This window comes from Sceloporus undulatus, chromosome 1 (assembly GCF_019175285.1).
Source record: "Sceloporus undulatus isolate JIND9_A2432 ecotype Alabama chromosome 1, SceUnd_v1.1, whole genome shotgun sequence".
Lineage (NCBI taxonomy): Eukaryota > Metazoa > Chordata > Lepidosauria > Squamata > Phrynosomatidae > Sceloporus > Sceloporus undulatus.
In genome coordinates this window covers 232109963-232131756 of record NC_056522.1, presented here as the reverse complement: position 1 = coordinate 232131756, position 21794 = coordinate 232109963, and the positions used below count along the sequence as shown (strand labels likewise).

Here is a 21794-nt window from a genome sequence, read left to right as displayed (position 1 = left end):
TTCTGTTCCCTGCCCCTGTTCATTTCGGCTCTCCAGGTATGAGTCCAGAGCTTAGTTCAGCACCCTAGGGCACATCTAGGGAAAGGTGGGTTTTTTTTAAACTTTTTGGACTAAAACTGCCAGAATCTCCCCCATATATATATATATATCCTTCCAATTACAATACAGCAAATAACAGGAGTCATTGACTTCAGAACATATGTAGACCTCCTTGAAGAAAAGACAAGGGAGGGAGGGATTCCTCTGCATAGGACTTAGGCTCCCTGGAGTCATCTGGGCAGGAAAAAGAGCTACCACTGGACTGTACAATATTACACATATTTATGAGATTTGTAATCTCCTGACTCTTCAGTGAGATGGAACATACTTCAAACCAATGATAGAATAAGCTTCATTGGTCATGTAAAAGGTTAGATCAGGCAAAAAAAAAAAAGAGTTACTTCTTGGATGGTGGTTTTAAACTTCTTCTACCAGTTGAGACCAGTTGGCTTTTGTATTGTATTGTTTTTGCTTTGAAGATTGAATTGCACTGTCCTAAATTGAATCAGGGTGTACCCTACATCCTTTTTTATTTTATTTTCTTTCACAAAGAAATGGAGGAGCTGAAACTACAGTCCTCTCATACCACATATCATTTGACTCTAAAGTACCTCACAAAAATAACCAACATAGGTGTTAAGAACAAGCCCTGCCTCTTGCTTTTCTTTTAGGAAACAAAACTGTTAGCTAAGAAAAAATTGTAGGCCACTACCCCACACTGTTTGGTTGAAAACTATTTCCATCTGATATTTGCTTCATGTGAAATGTAGAGGCTGTTTTTCTAGTAAATTTATATATACTTTCATTTCCTTATCAACATTTCCCCATTTGTCCCAAATCTTCCAAAATTCAGCTTGAATTTGATGGTTCTCTTTGGGTGACATCAATAAGGATAGATCTGTGAAAGAAAAAGTGGAATCTTGATCTTGGGGGGGGGGCAATCTATGGATGTTTCCACTCACACATCTCTGAGTACATATTGTATTTCTCTGTTTTCTCTATCTGTTGCAGATGAACCTACATTCCTGTTTACTATCTTATTACTTCAGGGTGTCTTTATTTCCAAAAGTGTGATGCTGTGGTCAATAATTTATGTTCCTGAGGCAATAGCGTATCCTCCCTAAGGAATGTTTCTCAGTCTCTTTTCACGATTTCACCATCCCTCCACCGCAACAGTAATGGTAAGTTTTAGGTGTTAAGAAAATGTTTAACTAAGACTGAGAGGGCTGGTGTCACTGATAGGCATGGCTAGCCACCTGCTAAGGCCCAAACTCTCATAATATTTATCATAAATATTAAAATAATACTAATAATGACAACAGCACCAATAAAATGAGGAGGAGGAGGAGGAGGAGGAGGAGGAGGAGGAGGCAGCCTTCTGTCATTTGGGATTTGTGGTTTGCGGGGGGAGGGAGGTATTTAGAATTCTCATCCAGAGAGCTCTTAGACCTTGTTGTTGTTGTTGTTGTTGTTGTTGTTAGCTGCCCTCAAGTCGGTTACGGCTCATGGGGATCCCATGGATGAGACCTCTCCAAAAATCCCTATCCTCCACTGCCTTGCCCAGATCCTGCAAGCCCTTGCTCACAACTCCCCTGATTGAGTCGATCCATTTGGTTTGTGGTTTTCCTCTCTTTCTTTCTTCCACCCTTCACTTTTCCTAGCATTATTGTTTTTTCTAGTGACCTGTGCCTTCTCATTATGTGGTCAAAGTATGATAGTCTGGACTTGGTCATCTTTACGTCCAAGGAGAGTCCTGGTCTGATCTGTTCAAGAACCCATTTGTTTGTGTACTTGGCTATCCTAAGTACTCTTCTTCAGCACCACATTTTAAATGAGTTGATTTTCTTCCTATCTGCTTCCTTCACTATCCAGCTCTCACATCCATACATGGTAATTGGGAATACAATGGCCTGAACGATTCTGACTTTAGTGCTCAGTTGTATGTCTTTGCTCTTCAGTATCTTTTCCAGTTCTTTCATAGCTGCCCTTCCCATTCCTAGTCTTCTTATTATTTCTTGACTGCAATCTCCATTCTGGTCAATGTTTCATCCTAAATATGGGGATTCTTTAACTATTTCAATTTCCTCATAGTCTAGTTTGAATTTGTGTATATCTTCTGTGGTCATTATTTTTGTTTTCTTTATGTTCAGCTTCAAACCTGCCTTTGCACTTTCATCTTTGACCTTCCTTATTAACTGTTCCAATTCCTGAATGTCTTCTGCTAATATTATGGTGTCATCTGCATATCTTAGGTTGTTAATGTTGCTTCCTCCTATCTTATTTCCTTCTTTTTCTGATTCTAATTCTGCTTTTCTTACGATGTTTTCAGCATATAAGTTAAACAAGTAAGGTGATCGGATGCAGCCTTGCCTGACCTCTTTGCCTATTGGGAACCACCCCAAAGTACAAACTCTAGAATTCCACACAAGGCACCACAGAAGCTAACTGCACTATCACAGTGCAGTGTGATGTTGTTCATTGTCTGATATCGTTATGCTTGTTCTTCCTCTTCCTTGCTTTTCCTACCTATTCCTACCAAAATTGACATTGACTTTTTCCATCCTTATGAGAGAGATTTCCAAGTCATCCTGTTATCAACAGCCTTGCTCAGGTCCTGCAGACTCAGGGCTTTGGCTTCCTGGGTCTGTCCACTTTTTTCTTACTTTCAAGCATCATTGTCATTACTGACTCTGAGTATGCAAACCATGACTAGAATGAAGAGATAAAGCATCATACCCTGCTTCCCTTGCTCAGAGCATTTCCACAAACTGGGCTCAGAATAAGAAGGCAAAGAAATGAGCCACTGGAAGTGTCTTTCTCAAGCCACTTCATTCTCCCTTAGGCATATTAAGTGTCCCAGGTATCAAGAACCCATAATCAAAACTGAACTCGCTCTTTCATCTTTCCCTGGGTCCTAAGCATCTGCTCCACAAAAGAGTAGTATTGGAACTCAAGCATTTAAAAACATGGAATTCAGGAGCATTTCAGGACCAGCACATAGCAATGGCAGCTTGTGGTATCACAGAGGGCAGCCTCCAGTGATATCATTATTATGTATTTGAAATATTTATATTCCCCTCTTTAGGAAGGGAACCCTCCCAGAGTGGCTTGCAAATAGTTAATTTGACAGCCCCTGGCTTCTGTATTACAATCTAAATGAGACATGGCACACAAAGACCAGAGAAAGGAGGAAGGGGGAAAATAAGCAACTAAAAAACATCAGCCACAGTGCTTCAGAATGTCTTATTCACATTTTTAGAAGTATAACAAATAAGATATTCTGTTTAGAAATTAAGTGTTTGAAGTTCTGAACATAACACAAAACAAAAGAAAAAAAATAACCCCAGGCCTGTGTTTGTACACCTTTACATGCACAGATTTTTAACAACCTATTGGAATTATAGTTCCCCCCCCCAAAAAAAATCCAAGCTGTGCTTTGAACAGAGGAACATAAACTTTTCCCATTCTGGTTTTAACACTTTACCATGCATTGCTTTTAACAATGCCTGTGAGATGTAGTCGAACCAGTGAAACTCTTGCCAAGAAAAAGTAGCTTCCAAAGCTCTGCTTATAAAGGCTGTCTATCATGGTCTATGCTAATCTGCTTACTTTTTAACAGTCAGGCTGTGGGATCTTCCTTCAGCTTCACAATAATATCCATCATAATCCTACCAATAATCACCAAATATTTTGGGGAGGGGGAGGTGGTGGTGTTGGTACTATTGGTGATAACAGACCAAAAGGCATGCCCTGTTGAGTTTAATAGGAAAAATCTAACATATCCCAGTCATAGTTTCATGGTGTTTGGTTTTTGTGTGTGTGTGTGTGTGTGTGTTTGTGTGTGTAGACAAAAGAAGAAAAAGTTAAAGTCCAAAAGGGGTGGAAGGTATATGAATATAGCTAGGGAATGTAGGGTACAAATAGGGGGAGAGAGGTTAAGAAAGAGAGGGATGGCAATGGAGGCAGAGGACTGATGTAACCAGCAAAAACTGAGAGGAAAAAGGGATCAAGAATAAAGAATAAGGAGGGGAACTAGGGAAGGAGAAAGAAGATGTGCTCAGCTACGAGATGTAGAGAGAGGCAGAAGGAGAAAGAGAGAGAGAGAGACTGTTTGAAGAGAAGGACAATTTGTTGTCAACTCCATTTTATGGTGACTCCTATCACAGGCTGTTTGTGGCATTATTTACTACTGCCTTCTTTTAAGGCTGAGAGAGTGTGACCTGTCCACAATCATTGTGTGGGTTTCCATGGCTGAGGGAGAAAGGAGAAGACATTTTATTAATTCTTACAGTACAGAAAAGTGGGGTGAGAATGGGACAGAACAAACTAGGGAATGAAGAAGAAGATGAGTGCAAGTAAGTATTATAATGGGGGGAAGAGAAAGGGGACAAGAAAAGAAGGGAAAGTAGATTAGTTAGGAGTTGGGGGAGATGGAAAGAGAGAGCAAAAGAAAGAAAACTGATATTAAGGTTTAAAAGAGGAATCAAATGGCTATGCAGTGCAGAAGAAAGACATTTGTGCTGTAATTTTCCTGACTGTGGTAGAATGCATGTGTGCCTCAGATCAGAATGGAATCTGCAGCTTTAGCCACTTAGGATATGGTGAGCAAGTTGGAATGTAATTGTGAAATTTAACAGTAGGAAAAGCCACAAAGTAGCAATCTTCTAGAAGGACATTCAGCAACTTCTTAGACAGTGAATACTAAGGCAGCTCAGTATTTCCTGACTTGAGTGTTTCCCCTTGATGAGCCATGCTGCTGCTGTGGTTTAAGAAATTTTGATTTAGGGGAGAAAGAATGGAAGGAAGATGCCAGGTGGACCTCTGGAAAATGTACTGCAGATGGTTCAAAGCAGCCTGCAGAAACAGAGGTCAGCAACATATCATTGAAATGAACTGTTATTTTCAAGGCAGTGCTCTCACCTTGAGATTTCTGGAAATATGTAATCTGGCCACGACAAATCCCATTTGGATCACTGTAATGTGATCTGTGCGGGACTGCCTGTGAATTGGGTTTGCAAATTTCAGCTTGTCCAAAGAGTTGCAGCCAGGTTGCTTATTGGGGCAACATGGGAGTCATATAGAAAGCATATAATTACTTTGTTGCAACAGCTCTCTTGGCTGACAGTCTGTTTCTGGAAACAATGCAAAGTGTGAATTATGGCCTATAAAGCCCTGAATAACTCGACTCTGGGCTATCTGAAGGTCTCTGTCACCATATATCAGCCTCTTCAAGCTCTAAGAGGTGTATCTGTGCACCGCCCCAGGAGTGCCGCCCACGGACAGTTGCGCAGCTTTTTATCGGGTTAGGGAGGCTTTGGGTTAGCCCGAGAGCAGAGGATGCCTGGGGTGGCTAACCTCTGCTCTTCAAATGACCATAGAGGGGTGGGGGGAGGTTGTGGATGCGGGGGATGCATGGGCCGGGGAGGGAAGGGACAACATCGTCTCGAGCGGAGCTCCTATTGAGGTAGTGTGGGGCAGGGGGAGATATGGCGGTGGGAGAAGGGACTTGCGTTCCAGGGGAAGGAGAGATCGATGCATCATATCTATCCCTCCTTCCTGTCCCTATCCCAACCTTAGGAACCTGAGGGTCGCTCCAACCGTGCCACAAACCCTGTCGCTGCTCCTGTGCAACACCAGATCAGTAAACAACAAGACCCACATCCTCCACGACATGTTGGAGGATCAAAAGTGTGATCTGGCTTGCATTACCGAGACCTGGCTTGGGCCTGAAGGAGACGCAGTGTGGGCTCAGGCCCTGCCTGCCGGGTTCTCGGTGAAGGACCAGCGCAGGTTAGGTGGGCGGGGGGGGTGTGTGTGGCCTTGATACATAGGAACACCGTGTCCCTCACCAAGAACCACATCCGACAGACGTCCTATATCGAGTGTATTTACTTGACCCTAAAGGCTAGGGACAGTCTAGGGATTCTGCTGGTGTATCGGCCACCCCGTGCATTAGCGGACTCCCTTAACGAGCTGACACAGCTGGTCGCTGAACTGATGTTGGAGACGCCCAGGCTACTTGTCCTGGGTGACTTCAATATCTCCCTCACGACCAGCTATGTTCCATCCGGTGTGGCTCGGGAATTCATGGATACCATGACGGCCATGGGCCTGTCCCAGCTGATACAGGGTCCTACGCATTGTGCGGGTAATACTCTCGATTTGGTCTTCTGTTCGGATGCGGAAAATCCGTGGGTGGAAATAGTTAATGTTTCCCCCTTGTCATGGACGGATCACTTCCTGGTAGAGGTGAAAATCAAGGTCTCTACCCAGATCCCCCCCGGGGGTGGGGACCTATTAGGATGGTCCACCCTCGAAGGCTGATGGAACCTATAAGGTTCCAAGAAGCTCTAGAGGGATATATGGTTGGAAGTGACGGCGATTCTGTTGATGCCCTTACCGGCATTTGGAATACCGGTCTTTCTAGGGCTATACACAGCATCGCTCCCAAGCGCCCTCTCAGGCCTGCTTCCAAGTGTAAGCCCTGGTATACGGAAGATCTCCGGGCAAGGAAGCGGGAACTGCGACGGCTAGAGTACCGTTGGCTGAAACACCTTTGCTTAGACGACAAGGCTCTCCTAACCCAACTGTTAAAGGACTATGGAGAGGCGATACGAGCAGCAAAGAATTCGTTCTATGGTGCTCGTATTGCGTCCGCAGAGTCACGTCCAGCAGAGTTGTTCAGAGTGGTTAGGGAGCTAACTCAGCTCCCTTCCGCCCTGAACCAGATCTTTGAACCTTCTAAGGCCTGCTGTGACCAATTTAACGACTTTTTTGTGGATAAAACCTCTTGTATAAGCGAAGGTCTTAATGCTGACATTCGAGCAGAACCTAGAGTAGAGGTATCCAGAGCCTCCGTGGACTCTATTAAACTGGATCGGTTTGCGTCGGTGAGTACCGAGGACGTGGACAAGATCGTCGGAAGTGTTCGGAAAACAACCTGCTCTCTCGATCCCTGTCCCTCATGGCTAGCAGCCCAGGGGGGACCGGCGGTAACATTATTGTTGCGCCGGATCATTAATACATCTTTGAGGGAAGGGCAATTTCCATCAGAATTAAAATTGGCCATCGTAAAACCTATATTAAAAAAGCCCTCCCTCGACCCCCTGGTACACAATAATTATCGGCCAGTTTCGCTGCTGCCATTTTTGGGTAAGGTGATCGAGAGGGCGGTTGCGATCCAGCTTCAGACGGTCTTGGATGAAACTGATTATCTGGACCCATTTCAAACTGGCTTCCGGGCGGGTCACGGGGTTGAGACGGCCATGGTCACCTTGGTCGATGATCTCCGTCTGGGCATCGACAGGGGAAGCGTGTCCCTGTTGGTGCTCTTGGACATCTCAGCGGCTTTCGATACCATAGACCATGGTATCCTTCTGGGGCGCCTGGCAGAGGTGGGAATCGGGGGCACTGCGCTCCAGTGGTTCCGGTCCTACCTCTCTGGGAGGTCCCAGATGGTGCAGCTGGGAGACGTGTGCTCCGATGAGAGGGCCCTTAAAACTGGGGTCCCTCAAGGAGCCATTCTGTCTCCCATGCTATTTAACATTTACATGAAACCGCTGGGAGAGATCATCCGGAGACATGGGGCGCGGGGTTATCAGTACGCTGATGACACCCAAATCATTTTCTCCATGTCTCCGACTGATGCAGTGACCAAGGATGGCGTCTCTCCTCTCGAGGCCTGTCTAGAGTCAGTAATGGGCTGGATGAGGAAAAACCGACTCAAGCTGAATCCAGAGAAAACGGAGGTACTTGTGATAGGTTCCCCTGGTCCAGGAATGGCGGTGGTTCCACCTGTCCTGAATGGGGTCACGCTCCCTGTGAAGGATTCCGTACGCAGTCTGGGGGTGCTTCTTGATTCGTCGCTTCACCTGACTGCTCAGGTGAATGCGACGGTCAAGAGCACTTGTCATCAGCTTCGGCTTATTCGCCAGCTGCGTCCATACCTGGCCCAGAGGGACCTAGAAACTGTTGTACATGCTCTGGTAACCTCGAGACTGGATTTCTGCAATGTACTCTACATGGGGCAACCCTTATACCAAACCCGGAAGCTTCAAATGGTGCAGAACATGGCAGCCAGGCTGGTCACTGGCGTTTCCAGGGCCAGCCATATAACACCTGTGCTGAAAGATCTCCATTGGCTGCCCATCCGCTTCCGGGCTCAATATAAGGCGTTGGTAATTACCTATAAAGCCCTAAATGGCTTGGGCCCAGGATTCCTGAAGGACCGCCTCTCCCCGTACATTCCGCCTCGCACCCTCAGAACGTCTGGGCAGCATTTACTGAAGGTACCTGGGGCTAGATTATCCTCCACTACACGGAGGACATTTTCCACTGCTGCCCCAGTCCTTTGGAATACGCTGCCCACTGAGCTCCGCTTGACTACCACCCTGGCCCAATTCAGGAAGGACCTGAAAACCTTCCTGTTCCAACAGGCATTCCCCGATTAAAAATCCTATGGGCCTCCCTCCTCTTCCGTGGCCAAGAGGTTGGGCTATGGGGCTTTTTTTGCCTGTTATTTTTATTGATTGTATGGATGGTTTGGATATATCTGTATTTTAATGTTTATGCATTGTTGTTTTAACCTTTGTTGTGAGCCGCCCTGATCTCAGGAAGGAGCGGGATAGAAATAAAAACTTTATTTATTTATTATTATTTAAGATCTTTGGGAGAGGCCCTTGTCTCTGGCCCACTACCTTCTCAGTCTTATTTGTTTGGAACAAAGGAGATGGCCTTCTCAGTAGCTGCTTCCCAAGCAGATGCTGAGGAAAAGGCTATTTCCGTATTTCATGCAATGCCTCACCATTACTTTCTAACAATTAATAATCAGAAACATATTGATTCTACAGAAGGGCTTGGAAAAGTTACTTTTGGGGCTACAGCTCCCCGAATCCCCAGTCAACATGGCCAGTAGTCCTGTTGGCTCGGTATTTTGTGGAATAGTAGTGCAGAAAAAAATTACTTTTTCAAATTCTGTTCTGAACATGACCATTTAGTTACAGCAATTGAAAGATCTGTCCTCCATGGATTTCTCTGTTTCTCTTTTAATTCCCTCTAAGCCGGTGGAAAGCAGCATCAACTTTCATGGTAGCAAATTCCTCAATTATGCATTCTGTGAGCAAAAACTTTATCTTTCCTGACTCTCTTCCCATCAGTTTCACCCAGGTGACCCCAAATTCTAGCGTTATTAGAGAGGAGAGAAATAATTGTCTCTATCCATTTTTTCCAAAGCATGCACCATACCACACAAGTTTCAAGGACAAGCTGCTCCCTGATACACCACTAGAGTAATAATTAGATGCCTATAAGCCTCCAAAGCAAGGTTTCTTTTAATCCTAGTGCCATCAACAGCTTCATAATCAAAGAGTATTTTTTCCAGTTCCACCCTAATTGAGAAGGAGGGTGCCATTCATCTTTTGGCAATAGTTTGCTACACCACTGACTAAATCAGCACTCATACACGCGCACATACGCTGCTGCCCTGCAGGATATTAATGTATGTCACCTGCTCTTACCCATTTTCTCAATTATGTTGATTCAGGAGCCTGAAGGAGACCAATAAAATGTGCTGCATCAGGCTTATTTATTTTAATCATCTTCAGATAAGCCATAAATATTGATCCTAAGCTTTTCAATAGCTTACAAAGTAGCAAAGTCTTATCTGTTTCTAATGGCATGCAGACATTTTGAGAATCTATAATTCTGACAAAATTAGGCAAAGTTCCACGTGCTAAACTGGAAACACTTGCAAGCCTCCACTTCTTCTTTGGTTTATGGTCTTGCTTCCTCTTTGGGAGCTGTAGTTCACAGTTGGAACCATCCACAGAATCTAATTTATGAAAAAATTAAGTGACTCCTCCTCCTCGTTACATTTATTTATATCCCATCTATTTCTCACTTCAGAACTCAAGGTAGCTTACAGCCATTAAAACAAACATAGCTAAAAATTCACTGTATACAAAAGTTTAAAATATAATTACACCATCAGAAATATTAAAACCAATTGACAATATAAGCTATTTAAAAGAAAGCAACAAATGCAGAATCCAGCACACCATGCAAGGTCCATTCCCCCTGAACAATCCATTCTCAAAGCCCTGCTGAAACAGAAAGGTCTTCCCCTATGAAAAGATATCAAGGAATATGCCAGTCTAATCTCTCTAGGGGCGGAGCTCCAGCACATGGAAGCAGTGACCAGGAAGGATCTGTGAGGGTAGTTGAACAAAAAGAAGGGCCTCCTCAGAAGATCTCAAAACATGAGAAGGTTCATATGGGAGAATGAGATCTTTCCAATAACCTGGACCATACTTGTTTAGGCTTTATAGATCATAACCAGAAATTTGAATTGTGCCTCAAAAAGCAGCCAAAGAATCTTGCAATGAAGGAATCATATGTTCCCTGAAGTTTCTGAATTTTTTTACATTGGGCTGCATTTGAAGATTGTTCAGAAACTTCAGCTGCTCCAGATTCAGCTGGTCTTTGAATGTCTGCTTTCCTGTTTTCCTGGTGATCTCATTCAGTCATTTGAAAATATCTCAGCAAGGGAGAATCCAACATCAAGCAAGTGGAAGTGTGAATGCCTTATGGGCTGTTCTGTTTCCTTTTGTGGCTGTCCTTATATCTTCTGTGGAGGGTGTGCTCCCTATTCTGCTGACAGAAGAATTTCAGCAGTTCAGCTAGAAGACTTAATTGGACATGGTCCATTAGCATGTCCCATCAGCCTATGTTTCTATGTAACTGCCAGTTGAAGCAAATGGGTTTCTTCTATGAAGATATCATATCAGAGGTGACATACTCCTGGAAGACTACTTCTGAAAAGTCAGCTCATTCCACCTGCCTTTGTGCTCATTTCATCAATAAACTGAGCACTCTGGAATAAATGTTTCAGGAGCTAGGCTTCATTAAATGGCAACTGAAGAGCAGCACTCAAGTAGATAGCACATTCTTTCATCAGCAGTGATGGTTTTTGAGAAGTTCATTTAATACATGGAAGCCTGTGTTATAAGAGTAAGTGAAATGCAGTAAGCCAAATAGATTTTTATCAGAGGATTCTCAGGGCTGGGCTGGCAGTTTTATTTAAACAAGCTGGGTGAATGTAGCTTTGGGAAATATGCAAATTTCCCAGTCAAACACATGTCCACAGAATTTCATGTAATATTGATGCCTCTTCCATGGTGGCCATTTTTTTATTGGGATTAATTGTGGAGTAGGCTATGATAAAAGACAAGCCACCTGAAAAGCTTCCTAGCAGAGTAAGGGTTTGAAACTAAACCTTCTAGCAACGAAATGGTTTCATCAATGTGTTGACACAAGTGGTCTTTAAAGAACATTTCACCATCCACAGAACCATGAAGAACCCTAGCCAAACAGGTACGGCTGAGGAAGCAATCACATTGAAAATAACTCATGTGAACTTTATTTTTGTACTACAGCCACCAGTCAACCAATCAGCATGGCAACTGGTGATGTAATCTAGGAGACTTTTGGAGTTATAGTCCAAAAGGATAACTTTTCTAAGGACCAGCCTGGCCTATGAGAGCCAGTCAGTGCACAGACTTGACAGTCACTGACATCCCCTCCCTTAGTAGAGTTCTGTAGATTCCATTAAACAGAACTTATTGAGACAAACCTTACCTTCTATAAAATGTCACACAGTTTTTAATTGCTTTATGACACCGGTGGTATTATCTTTAACTGCCATTTACACTGCATGAACGGGTTGCATTTTACCTTTAGTTCCCCTCCATACATCTTCTTAATGCCTTTTCTTCATTTTAGAGTTTTTTTAATTTCCTGAGTGAATTTCTCCTTCAGACTGTCCACCACAACCCCCTCCCTTCTTTTTTCGTTTCTTTTTCTTTTGCTAGAGTTGCAGTTCTTGTTCAATATATTTTTCAGTGTATGAAATGATCTATGGTGTCACATAAATGCCTATGGGAAATAAAACTGATTGCCTGGGTATTTACAGGTAAAACCTTGTTGTCTGAGATAAATATTTTGACAAATGAAATATCCTGTTTTGATTACTGTATATGTTAACATTTTTAGTCTTACTTGGATGTTTTCTTTCTGTCCAGAATAAACACATGAAGAATGGGATGATGATGATGATGATGATGATGATGATGATGATGATGATATTGCCCTGTCCATCCCCACTTTTGTTGTCTTTAGCAACTGGATAGTGACCATCTGAATAGGTATGGCAGGGAGTTGGACTTGATTGCCCTCATAGTCTCTTCTGACTCTGATTCTGTCACAACTAACCTTCTAGAGCAGGGGTTCCCACCCTTTTTGACTTGCAGAGCCCTTTTTAGAATCAATTTCTATGGCAGAGCCCCTAAGAGGCCTCCCCTGTGTCTTACAAGTTAATGGTGTTTAGGAGTAATGTTACCTTTTGTTTCTTATTCTTTAATTTCATTCAATTTTTATTTCTTTTATTTTTCTGGAGCAGCCACAGAGCATCTGGGAAGTACACAGAGAACCCTAAGGGCTCCTTAGAGTACAGGTTAGAAATCACTGCTCTAGAGTTCGCTGATACAGAGGGAGAGGAGGTGGCAGATTGCCAGAAATCTGCAGCTCCTGATAACAATGCCTTATCTGAATCCAAGGAGCTGTGGGTTGTGACAGATGGGAGTTTTGCCCCCCAGCAGGAGGCTGCACAAGCTGAAGATCAATTGCTTTCATTCATCCCATGATGTTGAGACCAAAGAAAGATTGCACAGCTCCCAGAGATTATTATGTAAAAAGTGCTGATCTAATTAGGCACCTGATGTCTTGAAACAGCTGCCTATAAACAGAGTTTAGGTCAGGACTATCTGAATGACATTATCTCCCCATACGAACCTGCAAGGGTCCTAAGATCTATGGGAAAGTCTTTCTCTCAGTCCCACCACCATCACAGGCTCACTTGGTGAAGACATGAGAGAGAAACTTCTCAGTGGCTGCTCTCACCGTCTGGAATGCCCTTCCATAGAAGGCTAGCCTGGCCCCTCCCTGCTTTCCTTTTGCCAGTAGGCAAAGACATTTTCATATAAGCAAGCTTTTTATATATAATTATGTCAGTGAGGCTTTTAAATGGGGAGTGTTCTGCAGTTATGTTTTTTTAACTTTTATATGTTTTATGTCAATTTTTTTGCTGTTTTTAGCTATATGATTTCAATTCTTTTTTTAAAAAAAATATTATAATTTTTTAAAACACAATTTTATCTGTGAGATGCCTTCAGTCCTGTTCTGGAAAAAAGAATCGTGGAATAGAATCATAGCTTTGGAAGAGACCTCAAAGGCCATCAAGTCCAACCCCCCTGCCATGCAACTGTTTTAAAATGCCAACAGTTAGAGCAAGTGGTAACACGAAGGGGAGATGGAATTAGTTTGATCCCCAATCTGCATGATATAACGTATGGTGAATGTAACTTGTGTCATACTATTGAAGGAACGGAAACAAGAACTTTAAGAAGATACATGGTATAACGTAAAAAACAAAGAGTCAAACTAGACATACAAACTAGCCTAATCTGATTCTTTGTTTCTTATGTGATACTGCATGGAAGCAGCATTACTATTGTCTCCAAGTGCAGGGTAAGAAACAGTGGTGTTTCTGTGCTAGCATCTTAAAGTAATTATTTAATTAAAGAGAAACTCATCTTTCAGTGCCAAGGGTGATCTGTAGAAAGCAAGCCTAGATGAGTTAATGTTTTGGAGCAGGACTTAGGGTTAAATGAGATGTTAGGCAGAATGCATATTTCCTCAGACATATGTTCCTCAAACACATGTGCTTCAGCAGTTAAGACTTCCAGATTTAGTCCTTGTTACCTTCCAGTTTACAGTCACAAAATGAAACACATTAACGGTTGAGGAGAGTCATGAGCTATGATATACATGTCTTTAACCACTTGAGGAAGCACCTCTTCTAAACAATTGGAAACATAACATCTAGTATGATTGGAAGGCCAACCTGTTGAAGAAGCTGGGTTGAAATGAAGGAAAAGTAGAACCACAGAACATGTCCTGGCCAAAGGATGAAGTACATCTAAGACTGTACAAAAATTCAAGAAGGCTTTGCTTCTTGAAAAGCAAGGTCTACAAAAAAAATAGACCACCCATTTAAAATCTTTTCTGTCTAGAAGATTCCAATGGCTAGCTTGGTTGGACAGGCTTCTCCAAGACCTGCTTGATTTTCTGAGGAAAAGTGCCAACCCTCATTGTGTAACTCACCACACAGTGCAGCTGCACATAAACCTCAGTACTTCAATTTAATAGTACCTGGAAGTCAGTGATTTCTGCTTATATAGCAACCTCACAGCGATGGTAGCTGAAATGTACATTTCAAGATCAGCCTGAGAAATCACACTGTGTACAAGGAGTGCCCCTCTGCACAGCTTGCAGCATTACCAAGGTGTGCAGGTTGTACAGAACTGCAAAACACAAATTATACCCATATTTACTATTTCCATTTTACAAAACAGAAATGCAAAAATTTATTTTAGAGGTAATTGATAGGAGTCCATTTTCATAGTACCCAAGCAAGATGAAGAACTTCAAAGGAATAACAGATGAATCCTTGGATCCAACTGATGGAATGACTGAAGCACAAAATGCATGGGCAAAATATTTTGATATTTTCAGCTACATTCAGAATCAGATATTTCTTATATATGTCCATACAGGAAGGATAAGTACTGAAGCAGCTGTTTATGTCAATAAAAATATTACAGATAATGCTGCTGTTTCATGTCATTATTGCAATTGTGACTATAATAAAACTGTTTAATATGCATTCTTGGCTATTTGAGAAGAATAAAAGAAACTGTGTTTTGACCAAACTATGTACAGTATCTAGATAAGCAGCAAGACCCTGCTGCCGTTTCAGCAACATATGAGGGATATTAGAATTGTTACATTGTACACAGTGATTTTCTAGTTTGATACAACCTAAAAAGTGAATTCTGGCAGGCAAGGCAGACAGTTGTTTGGATATGACAAGGAGCTAGTTTGGCTCGCTCCAGCAACAGAAAATAGATTCTGTGACATTTATTTTGAGGGTTAATGGGGGGAAAGTTACAGAAGATTACAGTTATGAGTACGCTTTGGAATACCTGGGCGATCAAGATCAGAGGAGGAAAAATTCCAAATTGCATTTATTTATTTACACTATTTTAACCCTACTTCTTAACCAAAGGTTACAACATGTTTTAACATATTACTAAATAATTAAAGAATAACAAAACACAGATGATAGATCAGCAATTTAGGAACCATAAAATGCTTGGATAAACAGCCACTTTTTATTCTGTGTCTGAAGAGCACTAAAATAACTGCCAAGTCCAGGGCCATAGGGAAGCCATTCCATAAATCATCTGATACCACAAAAATGGAGACCTCCATACCTGGCCATCTCTAGTGAATAGGAAGAGAGGTAACATAATATGGTTAGGAATTGAAAAACACCTTTTGGTTAGACTTTGTAGCCAGCCAGACACAACTTCTTTTCATTACGTTTAAAGGATGAAGTGCCCAGTGCTATTCAACATCTTTATGCATGACGTGATAATGGAACAGAAAGCATGGTTATCAAATATGCAGATGACTCCAAATTAGGAGGAGTAACTAATACTCCAGATGTCAGGATCAAAATTCAAAATGGCTTTAACAGATTAGAGAGCTGGGGCAAAACTAACAAAATAAGTTCAGCAGGCTGAAATGTAAGGTATTACATTTAGACCAAAAAAAAAACATGAAATGCACAAATATAGGATGGGTGACACCTGGCTTGTCAATAATAGTACAGTACGTCCCTGGTATCTGCTGGGGTTTAGTTCAGGACCCCCCATGGATACCAAAATCCATGGATGTTCAAGTCCCATTAGTAAATGGATAGTAAAATGATGTTCCTAACAAAATTAAAATCATACCTTTAAATTACCATATCATAGGACAAGTCACATGCTCTTAGCCTCAGGGAAAAGCAATGGCAAACCCCCTTGCCAAGAAAACCCCATGATAGGGCCACCATCAGTCAGAAATGACTTGAAGGCACCCAACAGCAACAACAAGTACAGCCTATATATATATATATATATATATATATATATATATATATGTTTACATAGAACTCTTTCACACAGAGTGATTATCCCATGAATAGAGAGTATCAGATGATGTTGCACAACGTTGCCATAATTGCATGATTATCCCATAAACAGAGAGTAATTTTAGTACCACTTTTCATTCATAGGAAAGTCCTGTGAAAGAAAAGCAGTGCTAAAATTATTCTCTATTCATGGGATAATCATGCAATTATGGCAACGTCATGCAACATCATCTGATAATCTTCAAGCAATTGCATGATAGTGATGGGAACATCCTGCTTTGCTCCTGTCACTTTTCACCATGTGAAAGAGTCTATAGTTTCATGTGATTAGAGTAGAAATTTGTGGAAATGTAAAAATTTGGTAATATATGCTATTTTAAAATTTAAAAAAAAATTAAAGGTTTTTTGTTTGTTTTTTAATCTTGAGGCCTCTTCTTTCTCCACCCCACTGAGCTTCACCCCATTCAAACTTTCTCTTCCACTGAGCTCCAGGGCTTTAAAGGGATGTGGGTGAATGCCGTAGCCCATTTCTGCCAAAAAGGTAGGCATTAAGCACTGGGCTTCACCCAGTGTGGTCTAAATTCCCCACATGCCCCTAGTGAGGTCCCTGAGAAGGATATTGACAAGCTGGAACATGTCCAGAGGAGAGTGACCAAAATGGTGAAATCTAATCTAATAAATCTACTACAAAAAAAAAAAATGAAGAGACTTTGGTAAAGTTTTGAAACTCTCTCTCTCTCTCTCTCTCTCTGTGTGTGTGTGTGTGTGTGTGTAAAAGCTTCTGTTGCCACTCACATTTCATTCAGGTGTTCATTCACCATTGCCCTCTTTGCAACATGCTATTACCCTTGTTAAATAAAATTTGCTCAGGGTTAAATGTGTATGCTTTTTGACAAAAAGTAGTATCACTTTAGAGAGTCTAGGCTGCCTTGTTCCAGTCCATCCCTGGAATAAACACTGAGGCATGAAATACTGCCTATACTATTATTACGTGCTGTAAAGAGAGTGGCATCTTGAGAGTATAATCAGAAGGTCAGGATGATATTATTATGCCATTGACATGGTATAACAATTCTTAAATGTATTAAAATGTTTTCAGTTCTTTCGAAGCATGCACTATAAAATAATTCACATAGACTATTAGCTTGTTTAGTCTTGTTTCAAGAAGAGAACTATAAAAGAGGTGGCACAATCATCTCTGAATATACATGCATGGTTACCAAGCTATGTTGTTACTTATGTCACCATAGCCACAATCCAAATAATACTTATTTGTGAGTAAATGGCACTGTATTTAGTGCAACTTACTTCGGAATACATATGACTATGCTATTAGTCTTATTTATATATGCATGTTGTCATTAACTTAGAGGGAGTAGAATTATGTGTAATATTATTAAAAATCATTATTACAAGCATTACTGTCTGTCATTATTCATGCACTGAACCACCACACATTATTTCACTTTCTCCTTGTTGCTGTCCTCTATTTACATATAATAGAACTGCCATCAACGATAAATTAATCCCCTGGAGAGGATTTTCTTTCTATGTGTGCATTTGCAGAACGGTATTAAGTTCTTTATTTTTTTTTCTTTTTAGCCTAATAGATGCCCAAATGTAACATTAAGTGCAGTAACAATCATAAGACAATGTTGTTTTCCTGTACAAAAAAAAACTGTGCCATAGTATATTGTGTATTTACTCGTTCTGTTCTGTAAAGGAAAAATTGAGCTTGAGGGCTGCCTGAAGGCAAAGTGGAGACATCACTCTATGGGGTGGCAATCATTCTGTGGGGCAGCAGTCACTCTGTGGGGTAGTAATGGTGGATCTCTGTTTTCTCCTCAGAATAATCCCATTGTGTTAGAGGACAGAGTCATGCAGTCAATGACCTTATCCCCTAAACTGGTCTGCTGACCTAGATATCATTGAGGATGCTCTTCCATCAATAGTACTGGAGTGTATTTCAACATACATAGAATATGGCAGAAGGCACCATCCTGAACTTTGGACCTGAACAGACAGACAAAAATAAAGTTGCTTCAGGTCACTTTGGAGGTATATTTAAATGATGCATGCATCCTAAGAGGCCGAAAGCCATGCCAAAGCTGCACTCCAGTCCTAAGGACTGGAACACAGCTTTGGCACAGCTTCTGGCCTCTTAATATGCCTGTGTCATTTAAATAGCATATCTGCAAAGTGACCCAAAGCAGCTTTATTTTGCCCTGTCTGCTCGGGCCTTTTGCCTCATACAGCAGAAGCCCTCTGTTTAAATTAGACTGCAATCCTAAACACATTTACTAGGGAGTTGGTCCCTCCAAAGTCACTGCTCCTTATTCATATATAAACAAGTTTAGCCTTGTTCTTTCACTCTGCCTAATCAAGTAGACCTTATTTATCTTCAGTTACAACAACCTTCACCTCATTCTGCCTCCATGGATCACCCTTGTCTGCAGTCTAGATGGAGGTAGTCTGGTACTGTATGGCTATTACAAAGTAGATTTCAGACTCCACCACAATTTTGTCAAAGCCCATTCTAGAAAAACAGCAGGTTGTTGATAGCTTTGCTTTCTTTTGACTATCACGTATAAAAACCACATTAACATTTCTAAAAAATGTTCAAGGCACTGAAGAACTATGCTCTTGTTATTACAACTCTCACTCTATGAACTGTAGAAAAACTGCACATAATGGATTCTTTCCCATCCCTCTTCCTTTTTCTTCTCTTCCTCCACCTTCCTTCTCCTAAAAATGGAAATCACTACATTCCAAAATCTCCAATGGAAAGTCAACCACTTAAAGCAAAGGGAGAAATAATCACCCACTAAACACAACTTATTTGCATTTATGCTTTAAATGCCAACAACCACTACTACTATTACCTTTATTTAGATCCTACTAGTGGCATCATTCGGTTTGGCATCATCCGGTGTGGTAATTCATGGTGTCAGCCTCCCCACTGACCTTTTCCCATACCACATTCATATAGAATCCTTAGTCAAGTTTTTTGTACTTAAGATACTCATAAATTATAATTCCTGTATGTCACTGAATGTATGGGTAAAAGTTGTGACATAAACATAGCAAAATTAAAAGTATACTTTTACCTTACAATAACATATAACATCCTAAATGTATTAACATATACATAGTATCATGTAGTTAAAGTGAAACATTAGTAAAATGTGATTTTTAAAGAAAAAAATTAAAATTTTAAAAATTTTAAAAACTAAAAAAGTTTTTAAAATAATATAATTCAAGGCTGTATATTTTAATACAGACTTGGCTAAGACTCTATCTGAAGTACTTGAAATCTGAAATAAGAATTATGGTGAGATACCATCCCTAGCATCCAATGAACATGCAGAATGGATCATGGGTCTACATGTATTAGCCTCATATACCACCAGAATTCTCCTGATGTAAATCCAACACATGTTGTCTGAAAGAGTTCTTGATACAGAGAGTTGCCTGAAGAGAACTCATCCACATGAATGTCCTTTTATTATTTGTCAGAGAATGGGGGAACTATGTGGTTCCACCAGTGGTTGACTGACGTGTTTCCAGAGCTACCTCCAAACCACAGAATGCACAAAATGGTTTTGTGTATCATTTAAGCACAGGTAATGATGATGAGGAGGATGAGAACAAATTCATGTTTCAGGATACTATGCTAGAGTAGCCCTACACAGAGCAAATTGTTACAGTCAAGATAAGATGTGGCCAAGACACATATACTGCTAAATCAAACCAGCTTCAGAAATGTTGTAGACTGGCTCAGCACTAGTTTTGAGATCAGTAATTATATTAGATATAATCAGATATATCTAATATTTCTTTACATGTTTCTGCAGTAAGTTCCATTCATTACATACTTTACAGTCACTCTCATTTTATCTTTGCCAGGAAATAGTCTGTGACTTTACTGAAGGTTTATGGATGTTTTCAAAATTGTTTCAAAGGTGGTTGCTAGGGATTACTCATAGAACACTATTCGGACCAATGTAATATACACAGCTCTGTTCCATTAATTTGCCCCATCCTACTCTGGAGTAAGTCCCACCAATTCAATGGTACTTACTGCCAGGTAAGTGATTTTCTGAAATCTGCCTAGGAGAAGTTCAGTGATCATAACACCTTTCCTTTAGATCAAAATATAACTTTATCCTCTGAACCGTAATACCTTGAATGTGAAGGTAGGTTCCAGTTGTCATATTTCTGACTCTTGAGTTATTGTCTTGAATGCACAAGCTATTTCCAAAGTAATACTAAGAAAAATAGGTTTGATAATAATATGTGTTGTCTTTCTATATCTGTTCTCCCCTGTATTCTTCAGTCTAAAATGACTGAGGGTCTGTTTCTAGAAAGAGATGGATTACTCCATTGAATGAAAGTGCAGTAAGGAATGAATGCCTATTAAATAGTATCCTTTTATTATTAATGAGTAATTGTGAAAGCAAATTCTTTTCAAACAGAAGCAGATCATATACTAGGAAAGTCAATAGTAAATGGTTTAATGTGTTTAGTTAATCATTAATAACCTAAAAATTCTAATTAACTATGGAATAGGGAAAATAACTATGAATATTCTGATATATTGCCATTTAAATTTAAGTTAGATGCATGCACTAAAAGCCTTACCAGACTGAAACTCAGAAATGCCATCCATTATTTTATTTCCCACCACAAGCATCCATGTTTTAAGCTTAGGAGAGAGGCAAAAAGCTCCATGAATTTTTCAGATCCTCGTGTTTTCTTTTCTTCCTCTCTCTCACTGCTTCTTATTCATGATTGCCAAATGAGCAGAGGCGCAAAAACAAACAAACAAAAAACCCACACACATTTACTTGATTTGGTCTATACTCTTGAAACTAGCCTCTGCAATGGCTTATCCCTCTCTTCAATGGAAAATATATGTATTTACAGGTTTTGCCAGAAAGAAGTGCATATTTAAAGAAAAAAGGATGGAAGAGGTCTTTGCATTTACACATGCTAATTTATATCGGTAGGTAAAAAATTAAGTTCAAATGTATATCTTTAGATGAACATTTGAAAAATATTGTAATAATTTAAATACAAATAGTCTTACTATATTGCTAACAACTGAGACCAGGTGATCCATGTGCCTGCTCAGACTTCCATCTGGGGGCTGTTGATAGGTGATCTCAAGGTGCTTCCTCTTTATCTTTAAACAGGACTTGGAACATATTTAAGAAGTCTTGCATCAACCAGCCATTGAAACAAAAGATGCATTCAGACAGAGAACTGTCCCCGCACTACCTTTCAAACTGAAGTAAGGCACCTGGCTACCCTATCTTAAAGCCTGCCAATCCAATTGGCACCCATGTTCTTATACACAAAAGTCTGACCACAGTCAATAGCACTACTTTCACACGCACACAAATGGTTTGTCACCTGTGTGCAACTTTACACTCTTTCCCCCCATTCCAAGTTTCTTAATTTTACAAATTGATGTTTGATCTCTGCTTTGAAGAGCTGTGGGGCGGAGTGGTTAATTGATCTAAGAACTGCAAATAGCTCTTGTATGAAACTTAAATCAACTCTCTGTATTGAATTTTGCATCAGTAAAACAGAATCCTCCCTCATGGTTTAATTACAACAAAGCTTTTCTGTTGTAAAATAAAAGGGGTTGTACAGCCAG

The 21794-nt window shown here is 40.7% G+C and overlaps 1 long non-coding RNA gene across 1 annotated transcript; it reads left to right on the top strand.

Moving 5' to 3' along the window:
* Positions 1-1064: 1064 nt before the first annotated feature.
* On the top strand, positions 1065-21410 carry LOC121917600. The gene is made up of 3 exons (XR_006101069.1): positions 1065-1220; positions 21059-21137; positions 21328-21410. It is a non-coding gene; the product is annotated as an uncharacterized LOC121917600 (long non-coding RNA).
* Positions 21411-21794: the final 384 nt, after the last annotated feature.